Source organism: Lissotriton vulgaris, chromosome 3_1, assembly GCF_964263255.1.
Source record: "Lissotriton vulgaris chromosome 3_1, aLisVul1.2, whole genome shotgun sequence".
NCBI classification, from domain to species: Eukaryota; Metazoa; Chordata; class Amphibia; order Caudata; family Salamandridae; genus Lissotriton; species Lissotriton vulgaris.
In genome coordinates this window covers 476,147,689-476,163,737 of record NC_141689.1, presented here as the reverse complement: position 1 = coordinate 476,163,737, position 16,049 = coordinate 476,147,689, and the positions used below count along the sequence as shown (strand labels likewise).

Sequence of the window (16,049 nt, the reverse complement as noted above, 5' to 3'; positions counted from 1 at the left end):
GGCCATAAAAGCACAGCTGTACTTCAGATCTATGGCTTTTGTGCCTGAGATGTTTGATCGCTCATTATTTTCATATTTTTGCCAAATTCTTTTTGCATATTGCATCTGTTTCCACAAAAAATAAAAATAAAAAAAATTACACGTTTCCCAACTTAAGACCTATTGGTTTTGCATTGCTTTTATACCAATTTCCAAAATCTAGCTATGCCTGCTTAGTTTTACATTCGATTTTTCTCTTTGGCTTATAATGCTTCCTACAATAACTTTTATTTTCTTACTTGAGGGGCTTGTATCTTCAATTATTAGTCTGTGGCAAAAAAAGTTATAAAAAATGATTACACACATTTCACTGATGGTGCATAAACAATGGGGCAACATTGCAGGAATGCACAATCACAGTTGGGTCAAATATTTGAATATAAAAATAGGATTAAATCAGGTACACAATGGCAACTTCCATTTGCAAGCCGTACAATGTTGTTGTTGTTGTTGTTGTATAGCTTTATTTCGAAATATTTCATTTCATAAAAGCATTACAGTAAAAATCAATGTGAGATAAAAACAGTTATACATCAAAACTGACAAAATTTCAAGAAGGGTGCTAAAAATATACAACCTAGTAGATAACATCCTTTCTAAAAACATTTGTGCAAGTATAAAATTATCAATTTCTGATAGGAATAATGGTGAAGGGACACATACAAAAAGCAACCAGGCCACTGGAATGTATGTTGGCATCCTTACTGGAGGATCTTCCTCCTCGCGGTTCTTATCCTCCAAGCCCACCCCAGAAATTTTGCCAGGCCACAAGCAAACAGTGGGTGAGGGTCTGATCTTAATAGCTGTAAGGCCTCCAAATGTGACCGAGTACCCAGCCTCGCGCAGAGCGGTTTCAACCATCTGCGACGGGGAGCAGCGTAGGCTGGGCATTCGAACAGCAAGTGGGGGATAGACTCAGCCCTAGTTGTACAGAAAGGGCAAGTTTCTACAGTTTGCCATGGTGGTTTCCATTTTGCTGATCTTGTGCCTAAGGGCAGAACCTCGGCCCTAAATTTGAAATACAACGCCCTATCTGATGGATTCAAGATCACATCGAGGTAGGGTTCTCTGAAGGGACGGGATTTGGTAGCCAAAAACTCCTTAGCTGCTCTACACAGATTCGGTTGGGTCACTCTCTCGTTATCCACCCACAACCAGAATATTTTCTTTAGCAGCTGTTTGGGTGGCGAAGATCTACTGGCCCAAGCATCATCCAGGCCTAAGTCACAAAGGAGGCGCTTTACACCAAGGAGCCAACCGATCTTATGCCAGCCCGGGGTTGAAAGAAGTTCGCTTAGTGCATCAGCATAGCTTGATAGTTCAGGGACATTCCATAAGCGGGCCCACAGAAGGAGGGGACGTAGCTTGGCCTGATCAGCTATGGATCGTGTTCCTGTATCGAGTAGAAGGGGTAGAGTGGGAGAGCTATGGGGGAGCCGCATTAGATCTTTGTGGAACTTATTCTCCAGATGGAATAGGGTATCAGGTTTCTGGGTACCCCACAATTCAGCCCCGTATAATGCCGCACTCACAGCCTTTGCTTTGTAAATGTCGAGTATCACCCCGATGGGTTTAAGGGGTGAGGCGCGATGCTCTTTTAGGAGAGCGCCCGTGACCCTCCTATATGTCAAGATGGATTTTTGGTGATGCGCCTTCCAAGACATGGTATCACAAAGTCTGATTCCTAAATAATCGAATTCCCTGACCCTTTCTAAAGGTACTGCGTCTATAGATGGCGGGTAGACTGTCTTCCTGGGGGGATTCAGCACAAGGAACTTGGTTTTGCTGATGTTAATAGCCAAGCCCCTTGTGTCGCAGAAGCCCTGGAACCTCGTTAACAGAGTTTGGAGGCCCTTCGGGGATTTCGAAATCAGCAGGGTGTCGTCTGCGAACAGGAGCGTTGGTATCTTCCTGCCCGCCAGGGAGGGAGCATCTGCTGGTAGTTGGAGAAGGTGCTCTACCACTCCGTTTAGATATAGAGAAAACAGAGTGGGAGCTAGCACACACCCCTGCCGGACGCCCCTGTGAACAGGAATCCGGGATGTTTTTTGGCCCTGCTGACCCCATCTAATTTGGGCAAAGTTGCTTTCGTGGAATTTGATAGTTAAGGCTAACAAATACGCGGGCATGCCCATGCCCTCAAGTACAGTCCACAGTTGGTTGCGTGGAACAAGGTCAAAGGCAGTCCGTAAATCGATGAAAGCGAGATACAGACTGCCCTTGCCCAGTTTGACCACTTTCCAATAAAGCATTAGGAAACGGAATGTCTGCTCAATCGTGCCGGTTCCAGATCTGAAGCCGGCCTGAAAGTCAGACAAAACCTTCATTTCCTCGGCACACTGCAAGATCCTACCCAAAACTACCTTCCCTGCTGCCTTCTGGGTAGAATCAAGCAGACTTATGGGTCGGTAGTTGGCCGGATCGTCCCTGCAGCCCTTTTTGAAAATGGGGACGACTTCCGCACCCCTCCAAGAATCCGGGAAACCGCCACCCACCATTGCCTCATTCAGGAGTTTAGCAATGTATAGGCTCCAAACCTCTACGTTGCTACGAAGCAAGTCACCGGGGACTCCATCTGGGCCTGCCGCCTTGTTGGGGACGATGCACCTGATTGCTAACTCCACCTCCCTAGATGAAAAAGTGGGGCCAGGATGAGAGCTATCAGCTGACACTATATGACTAGTAATCCTACTTGGCCCCAATACCCCCAGGGAGTTAGAGTAGAGTTTGGAAAAGTGGGCCAACCAAACCTCCCCTGTGATATTACATGTAAGCAGGGAGTCAACAGGCCTGTCCCTACCTCTAATCAAAGCCCAGAAAGCCCTTGAGTCCTTTCTAGAGCCAGCCTCCATTAAATCGCTCCAGAAGTTAGTTTCGTGAGTGACCTTTGCCGCAGCTTGAGTCTTCTTGTAGTTTTTCCTAGCTAGTGAAATCAAAGCCGGGTCTTTGGCACTAACCGCCACGATTAGTTCACTTTTTGCTTGGCGGCAAGCGTGGGTGTACCATTGATCTCTACCCCTAGTCTCGTTTCTCCACTTAGACCCCCCCATCCCCACAGGAACCAGAAAAAGATTGCTAAGAGATACAATAGTCTCCACAAATGGCACGAGGATAGGAGAGTCAGAGTCCAGCGTGCCTGCGATACATTTGGCTTCCATCATTATGGACTGAACTTGGGCCATTCTTGTGACATCAGAAGCAACCTTAGCCCACTTCAGTCGCCTCCCGCAGTTAGATGGAACAACTTCGTGGGATGATTTCCAAGTTGGCCGGGATGATACTGTGGCCCCTAGATCCCACGGGAGAGCAAGCGAGAGGATCAAAGGGTTGTGGTCACTATCCGTGGATTGTTGGACAACCATATCAAGGACATATTCCCACAGGTTATAGTTTAGCAGCACGTAGTCGATTCTGGAGGTGTGTCCAATCCTGTTAAATGTGTGTGCACCCCCAGTATCTGACTTGCAACGGCCATTAGTGGCTCTGAGGGCATATTCCAGGCAAAGTGCGTTAATATCAATAGCATTCTGTGTCCATTTCCTGATGGGGTCGAGAGCAAGCAAGGGAATGCCTCTCTTGGCATCGTCCTCCCATGTGTCCAAAATGTCATCACTGGCCAGAGGCTCGAAACAACAATTGAAATCCCCGGCCAGAATAGTGAAGGAGTCAATGTTGCAGCCAGTTAGCTCCTCTTCAACTCCAGTTAAAGACAAAGGGCTCGAGTTCCCTGCCCTGGCCCCCCTTAAGTACAGGTTGAAAAGCTCTAGAGTCTTGCCCCCCGGGCATTGAATGGTGAGTCTCAAAAGATCTGGGGATGGTGAATTTATTTGTTTTACTGTGAGCCCCAGCGATACACTAACCCAGATGAGAAGGCCACCAGAAGGACGACCTTTACTGCCTTTGGACCTGGTGGCCGGCACAGAGTAGGTGGTAAAGCCGACCCTGTGCACGGGCTCCAGGCACCAAGTTTCTTGTAAAAGGCAGATCTCAAAAGGCTCCATAAAGGAAATCCAATCGGGTTTATCAAAATTCCGAGCAAGCCCTGCCACATTCCAGCTTAAGATTTTAAGCTGGGGAACACCTGTCAAGGTCTTACCAGACTGTGGCTCAGAAACTGGAGAGATGACATGGATAACATCGACCCTGGAGGATTGGAGAGAAGCTGTAGGTGACGAGACATCAGGGGCAATCAGATTTAAGGCTAGGGGAGTATTGGGAGGACATACAGCTGAGGAAAGGTGCACCAAATCCTGTGTATAGGGGGCCTGGATTGGGGACTGGGTAGGAGGGGAAGTACTGATCACACCCACGGTGGCCGCCAAGGATGAACTCCCCGTCTCCAATACAAAACCATTGGGATTACTTGGTAGTGTTGTTGCTGGGGGCGTTAGGAGTCAATCGACATCCTCCAGGCTGCCAAACCTATCTGAGGTTACATTTCCAGGCCAACCGCTGTTTGGGTTAGACGGAGTGGGAAGGAATCCCCAACTAGGCTGTTGGGGGACTGTGGGCCAAAAACCCCCCTGCGAACATACAGCATGGGGGGGATAGAAGAATGACAAAGGCCTCGGGGCAATAGAGGAACCCCAATCTTGGTTCCCAGGAGACCAGATGTGTCTGGCCGTATACACGTCATCAAAAGTTACGACTATACAGTCACCGGGGGTCGATTTCCTCGTGGTGCCCACCCATGGAACTCTTCGTGTCGTTAAGACTCTACTCCTCCTACCATTGGGGATAGGTCTATAAGTGTTAAGCCAGTGCATAACTTTATTGCGTAGGGAATGCTGGTCTTCGTATTGGCCGTTCACCAATTCCGGGACACCCGTCAAAACCACCATATAATCATTTGCTTCAGGAGGAAGGTCGATGTAACCTCCTCGAAAGTTGCTCCTGGTATGAGGACCCCTAGCAGAATGAGTAGGGGGTTTATTCCGGGGGGCCTGGACGGGACGGGAACTAGAGCTAGCTGGGTTCTGAACTCTCGGTGTGGCTGGTGTAGTGTTGTTCCGAGGGGCCTGGGCAGGGCGGGAACTAGTGCTAGTTGAGTTCTGGGCTCTCGATGCAGCTAGTGTATTGCCAATATAAGATTGTGTTGCTGGAGCATTTAAGGTGTTAGCCCTGGCCTCGGGGGGCAAGTTTGCAGTAATGAGACTCCTGGTGCGGGGTTTAGGAATAGGGTGGGTAGGACAGGGCAGAGTGGGATTAGGGGGCAAACCAGGTATAGCTGTAGGGGGTGGGGTAGGGACCTGTGTAACCATATTACTATCAATCAAACCCTGGCGTTCAAGGCCTCTCAGGCCAAGAGTGGCCAAGGCGATAATACTTTTCTCCATCTCAAGGAGATTGTTCTCTATACGAGAAAGCCTTAAATCCAGGGGAGATAGGAGATTTTTTAGAGACTCCCAAACCACTCCTATAAATTCCCTCTCCCTCCCTTCTTGATTTGTCCAACCCGTGTCTGATCTCTCAGGTTGTGGAGTGCCTCCAGGATCTAAAGTGACTTGCCCCACGATATTTTCACCACAAAGAACCAATGGAGAGAGGAAGGGCATAGCCGGACTGACATCAGCTATTGTGTTATCACTGGTGAGCAGGTTGGAACCCTGCATTGGCAGTTTTTTTCCGGGGGGAAGTTGGGCTAGGAGAACGTTTTCTCTTATTGGAATTCACCGGAATGTTGTCGAGACCGCCATATGAGGTGGAGGCCAGAGATATATCAAGTGATTGTGGGGAAGAAATGGGGGGAACAAGAGGACTATCCTCAACAGTAAGCGGGCCGTCAGGCGGAGCAGGTAGACCTAGAAGTGGAGAGGGAGTGGGCAGAACAGGCATATCGTGGACATCGACCACCGCTATAGCACCCTCCCGCATGCAAATGCGATTAGGGGAAATAGCAGTAGCTATGTGTCCAAGAGAGGATTTCTTATGGGAGGCAAATTCGAGTGACAGCTTCCTGGCCGCTTCCAGGTCAAGGGACACTCTAGTTTGGAGTTTGTCAATTTCATGGTCTATCGCCTTGGTTGTCCGCGTAATAAAGTCGTCCATAGGCCCGTTGTGGGCCAACCCTCCCTTGGCCGCCCTGTTGCGTGTAACGCGGGTACACATGTGGACTTACTGTGGCTAGCAACCTGGGCAACAAAGATAGGCAAACACAGAATGCGAGGCAAGAGTGTAAGAGAGGGGGCCCAGACCAGACCGCTCAGACCTCGAACGGCCTCAAACGGCCCGCTCTTAGCCCGGTCTTTGCTCCGTGCTGCGTCCCGCGCTGCGGGAGGAGTGGCCCCAGATATAGCAGGGGCTGAGGGCGGTGGGCGGGCCGGCAGGGAGAGCGGACCGGGAGTGGTCAACGGTCACTCAGGGACTCCTGGGATTTGGAGTCCCTGAAACGCTCGCAGCCCTGCAGCCCTCAGATGGTGTTAACCTCCCGCTCCTCCTCACTTGTCCACGAAGCGGCACCCGCGGAGCGGGTGCGGCGAGTTGCTGGCTAAAAGTCCTCCTCGCAGTCAGCAGGCAAAGGTGAGCGCGTCCCAACAGGCGCTGTGCAGAAAGGTTTCCCAAGAGTCAATCCGCTGGTGGGGCTTTAACAAACCCTCAGGTGGGCGGTGGGCGGGCCGGCAGGGAGAGCGGACCGGGAGTGGTCAACGGTCACTCAGGGACTCCTGGGATTTGGAGTCCCTGAAACGCTCGCAGCCCTGCAGCCCTCAGATGGTGTTAACCTCCCGCTCCTCCTCACTTGTCCACGAAGCGGCACCCGCGGAGCGGGTGCGGCGAGTTGCTGGCTAAAAGTCCTCCTCGCAGTCAGCAGGCAAAGGTGAGCGCGTCCCAACAGGCGCTGTGCAGAAAGGTTTCCCGTACAATGTAATACTACCCTTCAGAGAAATCTCTAGATGTCACTAACAGGAGAATGTATACCCAGTTACAGGACACAAAGTTCTGTTCAGTTTACAAGGTACTTCAAGGATGTACCAATGGATACCTCTCCTAGTTTTTACAGTCCTAATTATCTATCAGGAAGTCTACTTGCTATTCACCCAAACAGATACAACTTCAAGACTTCGCACTCTCTACACCCATCAGACTCAGTAAGGAGGCCGAAGGACTGAAGAGATCAAAGGCCCGTATTCTGATCTGCTTTTCACTAACCATAGTTATATGAAAAGAAGCTTCCCTGGGTGCTAGGGGTGTCAGCCAGCACAGATTTATAGAAAAGCTGTGACTAAACCTGGGGTCAAATAAAACAGTGCTTCTAACATGTACGCTATGAGCTGGAATTCAAGTTTTGCTGTATCTACTCACTTCAAATATGATCTAGTAGGGGGTTGCAACGTTTTAGGTGTACTATGAACCTGATCTTAAGGAAAAAGAGGGATAGTGAACACAAAAATCTTAGTATCTCAGGTCTTCATGCTTTTTAAAATGCCCCCGAAACATTCCCTCCTCAACCACAAGGCTAAACATTTGCATGTCTTCTATTCCCAGCAAGGAAAGACTAATATCTTAAGATGACAGCGATGTATATCGGTCAGCTCAACTATTTTCCACCATGTCCATTTCCTATCCTCATCCAGGCAAGGAGTCTTCAGGTAGGAGGGTACGTGGGTGTCCCCTGTAGAGGGTTGTTTGCTCACAAACTGCCCTTTTAGGCACTGGCCTGTCTGTGTTCGTACTGAGCATGCCGAAGGATCACTATGTCCAGTCTGGTCGAAACACAGTTGCAGGAAGCCATCGTGGTGTGTGTATGTGGAGAGGTCAGATGACTGAAGAATGGAAATTTGACTTCTACATATAACCAGAGATATTTATGTAATATTACCGATGAAATATGAATCTGCTAATTATTGCCTGATCGGACCCACCAACTAAATGTCATTATAGATAGGATCTTTGTCAAGAAACAAACACAAAGGTGAGATGAGATTGTAAAACTGCACAACTGAATAGGGAGAACACACTGCCAAACTAATTGATTAAAATGTCACTTTGTTTCTGTTTCGGTCACTACAAACACGGTTTACAGTCACCTACCAATCAATACTATCAAGCTTGTTTGTGTAATTAGTTAAAATAACGCAAATCAAGATTACAACCTCCAGAATGCATTAGGTCAGATAAAGGCCCCATTAAAACTGTGTTCAGGATGATATGAAGCGAGGTGGGCACTTAATTCTGTGCTCTAACAAAAAGGCTATATCTTTAAATGATTCACTATGAGTTTCACGTTTGGCTCACCTGACTTGTCAATTGCTGTAAAGAGGAATGGAAAAGGTGATTTTTTTCATTGCTTCCTGCATCATGTGTGCAATCCTTTTGTCTCAAAGTGGAGCTCCTTCCAGAGCCTATGCGATGTGCCTTCAAAGAGGACTGTCACTTTTAAATATTTCTCTTTTTACTCAGTGATGAGTAAATATTGCTAGGCCATGCCACGTGTGAATTTACACTACTCAAATGTTTGACTTTATTTCAATATTAAAATGAAAGGCTACCCAAATTCTTTTCAATTCAACACAATCACATTTGCAGATAAACAAAACAATTTAATAACTTTAATAAATGACGTATGAGTTTTATGAAAGTGAAAGGTTATTATATCAGGAGATTATCTCAGTGTAAACTGTACTGTAAAAATAAAAGCTGATTACCTTACCAATTAGTAGAAAAGGAAAGATGCTAGCACTATATTTACAAAAGAACGCCATGGGCACAGACCTGTTAAGTTTTGTGCCACCTTGAGTGATACTACAATCTGTGGTTATGTTTTTAAAATCTGCGACTTCTGGGATCAGTATTTCACTGCTAAATAAGGACCGAAAAATGAAATGGGAAATGTAATGACTACATCTACCACAATGCTATGGGGCATTACTAAAGATGGACATCTGTGGAATTTTTTTTGCTGCTTTGTTGGCATGCCACCACAATCTGTGTAAATGTCGTAACTAATGACTCATTTGAATAGTGCCATCTTGTTACTGCACACATCACATCAGTTTGACTTAAATGAAAACAAAAATGCTAAGTACCACTTTCAGAACTTCTGAAAATCATAGCTCAACAGAGCCCTCATTGCAGCACTATCTGCAGTAAATAAAATTAACAGTCATCCGCTGAGAGTAACCTTGCTTTACTCCAACATCCTTCAGTATAAAAATTGAGGCTGTTTTCGAATGGAGGAAACTCATGAGAACTTTCAGAAGGGCCAGCCTATGAAAACGATTCTGACTCGGCTTCTCCACCTATACATTCTGACAGTCACGGTGCTATCTGGCAGCAATGTAATCTCCCAAAAATGAAGAAAGTTAAAAGGGGCTATTGGTCAATACTGCCCACTGATCATTGCCCACCCTGGTGTTCTATTCAACCTTGATACCCTGAATAGTTGAAAAGAGTTTAAAGAACTTCTGCATATGCTTCCTTCCACCAGCACTTTAAATAGGATGCATGTCCTACAAGATATAGAGGGTAATCACACTGCCATAATGGTTTCATCCTCCAACATTCAATGTCATGCATGAGAATTGGGACTTAAAGACTAATCTTGTGCCACAAATTACACTGAAGGGGATTGGGAGGTGTCTTCAAAATTCGGTCTATGAAACATTCTGCTGGTATGAAGCAGCATGCTAACCTTGAAATCACTAAGGAATTTAGCAGTACAATAAAACAACACACAAAGACAGCCTTAAAGAAAGAGCAAAAATAGCCATCAGCTAAATGCAACGGTGGGAAATTACAAATAAAGATTAACAATGAGGTATGTTCTCTGTTGGACTGATTTTATTAACAAACATGTATTGCTTTGCCTTCTTTAATTCAATTAATAACTCAGTAATTAAAAAAGCGTCAAATGTCACACTGGCGACCTACCACAAATTAGAAAAAATGATTAGTTTTTAAAAAAAGCTGAAGGAATTCAACGCTCGCCATCAGATACATTAAAATGTGGTATCTATAGAGAAGTCAATCTTCCTGCAGAAAAAAGCACAGTAACTTTGAAAGAAAACTGGAAAACTAATCGTATAACCGACCTAGTTACTTTAAAGCATACTGAATCCAGTTTGTGTTATGCAACTATGATACCTCCATACATTTTCATTACAAATTACAAGCTTAAAAACACAGAATTGTAGGTGTTCCATGCTGGATATTCAATGCCTAGAACAGCATATCATTCTCCACACTTTACCATGTTCCATTGGTTTCCCAGCAGATATCTTGAAATCAGCCGGTCTACTAGGCCTGTGTATGTATTAACTCAAAGATCTATGCTCAACACTTTTGTCAAGGCTTTTGTAGATTAACTTGTGGCACTAAACCCAGAAAAAAATGTTACTATAGAATAGGCGCACTTAGTTTAGCGAAGGTACAGTCTTTCTCGTACCTGGGCATTTTATTTGATAGGGGCTTAAATTTTAAATCTCTGATTGAGGAGCGATGCAATAAGCTAGTATCCAGCACAGGGGCAATAATTAATTTTGGCCGCAGACTAGGAAGATGGTCGCCAAAGCAAATTATGAACCTATACAACTCAATTTGCTATTCTAATGCTGCGTATGGGGCAGAATTGTGTGGGATCACCAGCGTCGACACGCTGCAGACAGAGGAGAACAAATATTTGAGAAGGCTCCTCAAAGTCCCACAGTGCGTAACCACTTATATTACACATGAAGAACTGGGTGGAGCGTTTATAGAGGACAGGGTGGAGAGTAGGTCCCTGTTAGCATGGCTAAAGATCTGGGTTAACCCAGAGGCCAAGCTGGCTAAGCACATAATTATGGATTTCCTGGGGAGGGATAGGGGAATGAATATCCCATGGCTGAAGTATATAAAGGGAGCTTTGATTTGATTGGAGATTTGTAATGCGCGACTTTGCCCGGAGGCGTCAAGGCGCAGAGGATGGAAAATCGCCAGGTGCAACGAGTGAACATAGGAGAACTAGGATAGGCTTTAACAAAAAGCAGGGTTTTGAGGCCTTTACGGAAGAGGGCGAGGGACTCCTGGTTCTTGAGTTCCAAAGGGAGCTGGTTCCAGAGTTTGGGGGCAAGGGAAAAAACGCCTTACCTCCCCATCTCGCCTTAGCAATTCGGGGGACAGTTAGCAGATTCTTACTGGCCGAGTGCAGGGCCCTACCAGGGGCGTAGGTTGACACCAAGGACCTAATGCCCTCGGCACCAGCACCATGGAGGGCCCGGTGGGTGATGATCAGAGTTTTGAATTTTATCCTGCCATGCACAGGAAGCCAGTGAAGCCTTTTCCTGATCAATGTTCCTGAGGAACGTCTGGGGGCATCGACAGCAAACCTCGCTGCTGTGTTCTGGACAACTTGCAGACGGTGGACCAGTTTATTGCTCACGCCGGGGTATAGGGCATTGCAATAGTCCAGACGTGAGGATAGAAGGGCGAGAGAGACAAGTTTCGGGCGTCCGGGGAGAGATAGTGGGTAAGTTTTCTCAGCACCCTTAGAATCCCACAGCAAGTGGCAACCGTTCTATTTACTTGTTTCATGTCGAAGGCAAGTGAGGTGTCAAAAATGACCCCCAGATTGCGGGCGACAGGGGAAGGCTGAGGGCAAGCTCCCAGTGCCGGTGGCCATCAGTCGGCTGACCAGACCTCTTTGTTTCCTCCGAAGAGAAGGATCTCGGTCTTTTCCCCGTTTAGTTTGAGGAAGTTCGACGTCATCCAACCTGCCACTGCTTCCATACAGTTTTTGAAATTTAGGGCCGTGGACTCGACGGATTGTGACAGGGAGACCATGATCTGTGTGTCGTCGGCGTACGAGAGCTCTTCCAATCCAAAAGACCTGACAAGTCTAGCAAGAGGGGCCACATAAATGTTGAAAAGCGTGGGGCTCAATGAGGAGCCCTAAGGGACCCCACACTGTAAAGGCTTGGCGGTGGAAAGGAAGTCACCCAATTTGACCCTTTGCTCCCGTTGATTGAGGAAGGATGTAAGGAGGCTCAGAGCCAGCCCCTCCACCCCCATCTCACTGAGACGGGAGGCCAGGATGGTCGGGGACAGGGTGTCAAACGCGGCTGTGAGGTCGAGCAGGATCAGAAGAGTAGTCTGACCTCTTTCGACCTTAGCACAGATGTTATTGACCACCACTGTGAGGGCTGACTCTGTGCTATGCGCCTTCCGAAAACCCTGTTGAGAGAAGTCAAGCAGGCAAGTCTTGTCAAGGAAGGCGCTAAGATGGCAGTTCAGATGAGCCTCCAGCATCTTGGCTGGAGCAGGAAGGAGGGATATGGGACGAAAGTTCTTCAAGGTCCCAGGATCCAAGGTGGCCTTTTTCAGGAGGGGCTTGACAATGGCGGTCTTCCAGGGTGCAGGAAAAGTTCCACTGGAGAGGGCCTTGTTCGTAACTTCCAAAAAAGGGGAAAGTAAAGTTTCCCTACAGTTCTACAGGGTTTTTAGCGGGCAAAATGCAATAAGCCACTAACATATTTTGGAAAGGAGCCTTAGTTTATCGCCCTCCGGGGCCCTCTACAGGCTTCTCCCTTGCACTATTGGAACTCCTGGCTCCACACTTTAAAGCCAAAGATGATTTCCTTCTTCTTGGCGATTTCAACGTCCATGCTGATAACCCCTCACTTCCTGAAACAATGTCCCTAGTCTCTGAATTATCTTCCCACGGTCTGACCCTACAAAATCACGAACCCACCCACATAGGTGGACACACTCTGGATCTGGTCTTCACTAATTTTCCTAAGGTACACGGTCCCTCCCCAACTCAAATAATCTGGTCTGATCACCATATTGTGGAATTCTCTATATCCAAGGTGGCCAAGCCTTCCAATAAAAAAACCCTTCCCTTTGTTTGGCGGCGGCAATGGCATAAAGTCACCGCAGAGGAACTGCAAAAGGTATGGAAGCAGCCCACTCTCTCAGAGACATACAGTACAGAGACAGTTTTAACCAAACTTAACACGTCCCTCAAAGAAGCAATTGATCTAATAGCTCCTCAAAAATTACACAAACAATACCCTGTCACCAAACACGAAATATGGTACACCGAGGAGCTTAGAACAGAAAAACAAAATTGTAGGAGGTTGGAAAAGAAGTGGAGAAAGACTCATTCCGAAGAAAATAAGAAAGTACATCATGAGTCGCAAGCCAGATACTACAAAAATATCAGACTTGCTCGGAGGAATAGTCTTTCTCAACGTCTCGCAGAAGCGGGAAATCGTTCCAAGAAATTATTTAAAATCCTTCAGGACTTTGTAAAACCAACAGCATGTAAAAGCCCCGATGATTTCTCCCAACAACTATGCGTCGAAATCTTCCTGTTCATCGAAAATAAAATCAATTTGATTTACGATAACATTTTATCGGCCTCTAACCTAAATAGCAATAATTCACTCTCCCCTTCCACTCTGCCCACATGGAGTAAAACAACACTTACGGCATTCCCAGCAGTCAATGAATCAGATCTTACCTCCCTAATGAATCATATAAAATCTGGATCCCCAGATGATCTCTTATCAGCTAAAATCACTGTCTCTCTGCAAAATTTGCTTAAACCCCATTATCTAACATTGATCAACCATTCTCTCAGGGAAGGATCTGTGCCTAAAGATGGAAAAAAGCAGTGGTGAACCCAATCCGAAAGAATGCAGCAACTCCATGGACTGACCTCTCCAACCTTCGACCCATTTCCCTCCTACCCCTTCTCAGCAAGATGACGAGAGACATGTCAACCCTCATTTATCCAAATACATCGAGGCAGCGGAGGGCCTAGACCTCTCGCAATCTGGTTTTAGGCCCAACCACAGCACAGAGTCTGCCCTCCTTTCAGTGACCGATAACATCAAGATGTCACTGGATGGAGGAAACTCAGTGATTCTAGTGCTGTTGGACTTATCCGCTGCCTTTGACACTGTATCCCATGAGATACGTCTCGGTCGTCTGAAGGAGAGGGGAGTAGAAGGGGTGGCTCTCTCTTGGCTGGAGAGTTTTCTTTCGGATCGCCAACAAGGTGAGTGTGGACTGGGCTGGTTGACCCGAGGCACTAGAGATAGCTCTTTGTGCTGCAGAAACGACTGGGACAGCGGTACGTGGGGTTAAAGAAGGTTTTATTGGAATGCCTCGATTAGTTTTTAGCATCAATGTTCTCCTGGTTCTAAAGGTGAGTCTCTCTTTTGCGAACTGGCTGGGATCCGTCTTGGCGGTTGGTGTTCTTCCGTTTCCTTTCCTGGACGCAGCGCTGCCTTCTAGGTCTGGTCAGGGTCCTGGGGTTAGGCAAGGTCTTGGCTCCGGTGCCCCATGTAAAGATAAGACCAACAGAGAGGGAGCCGTTAGTTCAGCCGTCCGCTGGGGTAAATATGCACCGAAGGGACCAGGTGAAATGTGAGGGAATAGTTGTCACCAGTGAACTTGTAACTCAATCCTAGGTCCGTGCAGTGGGGGAGGGAAGGTACAAGACGGTGAGGGATATACGCGGGGAAAAAGTGAAACAAAAGGGGTGGGAACACGCAGGACACAAACAGGGGCTATTTACACTATCATGCAAGCTTGCTTTCCACCCAAGCCGCCATACGCTGCCGTACCTGGGAAAGCCACGCTCCTCCCCCGGGAGAGTGGCACGGCGGCTCGCAGGGTCGTTGGTCTCCTGGCTCTCCCTCGGACTCTCCTCCGCTTGCTTCTAGGAATTCCTCCGGTTTTCTCTTCTCTCCTCGCTCACCGGTTCTTCGTCTCCGTCTCCGCTCCTCGCCGCCTCTCCTGTGGTGATGTCACACGCCAAGTAATACACTTCCTACTTCATATCCAATCCGGTGACGTGCGTCGAAGGCGGGTCCTCCTCCTCCGAGTACGCCCACTTAAAGGAGCCATGTTCCTCCTCATCAAGTTCGTCATGGTCCGACCCCCATGTCTCAGTCTGCAACGAATGAGGGTGTACTAGGTCATTTCTGGGGGCCCACCACTCGTCACCCCTACGTAGCCTCCCCACCCCGTTACAGTGAGATTGGGCTCCCACCATTCTATCTCAAGGGAGCTCACCAAGGGAGTACCACAGGGCTCCTGCTTAAGCCCCACACTCTTCAACGTGTATGTGGCTCCCTTGGCGGATATTGTAAGATCATACGGGTTCACCCCTGTGTCGTACGCTGACGACACCCAGATTTTGTTCCCTTTTAAAACCTTAACGCCCGCAATAAAAAAATCTTTTGCGGACGGAATGAGGGCAATATCTCACTGGATGGCCAGTAATCGCCTCCAGTGTAACGTAGGCAAGACTGAGGTAATGCTGTTTGGGGAGGCCACAATTCTGTGGTCCCCGGATTGGTGGCCTTTGGACCTAGGACCAACTCCAAGCCCCAAACAGACTGTCAAAAATCTTGGCGTGCGCTTAGACAGAGCACTGCTCTTCAAAGAACACACAAATCAAGTAGTAGGCTCCTGCTTTCAGGTCATAGGTCTGCTACGACGTGTCTTCCCATTCTTATCGGACTCTTACAGGAAGACTCTCGTCCAGGCACTAGTTATAAGCAGGATGGACTACTGCAATGGCCTGATGATCTCTGCAAATGAGGAACAACTGCAGAGATTGCAGGTGATTCAGAACATTGCCGCGAGATTAGTCCTCAACGCCCAACCAAGGTCTGCCCCACTCCCTTTGCTGTCAAAACTCTACTGGCTGCCAATTAGACAGCGTGTAAAATTTAAAATCTGCTGCACAATTCATAGATGTCTGTTTGGCAATGGACCTAAATATCTAAAAGAAATATTCAAACCCTACACTCCCAGTCGTACTCTGCGATCCAGTGGCCAGCAATTACTCCAGGTCCCTAGGATAAAAAAAGCCAGGCAGGGAGGACGTGCCCGGTCTTATAAAAGCCTCATCCTTTGGAACTCTTTGCCTTGTGCTCTCAAAAGCACAGCCAATTTTCAATCTTTCAAGAAGTCCCTGAAAAATGTTTTATTTGTCGCCTGCTAGTTATGTTCCCCCACATTTCTCAGTTTAACTACTAGTTTCTGGCTCCTTTGGTAATGCTCAAGCGCGGAGATATCCT

At 47.3% G+C, this 16,049-nt stretch overlaps 1 protein-coding gene across 1 annotated transcript in view; it reads right to left on the bottom strand.

Moving 5' to 3' along the window:
- Window positions 1–16,049, bottom strand: part of ERBIN (erbb2 interacting protein) — a 710,182-nt gene that overhangs the window by 92,252 nt on the left and 601,881 nt on the right. The window lies entirely within an intron of this gene.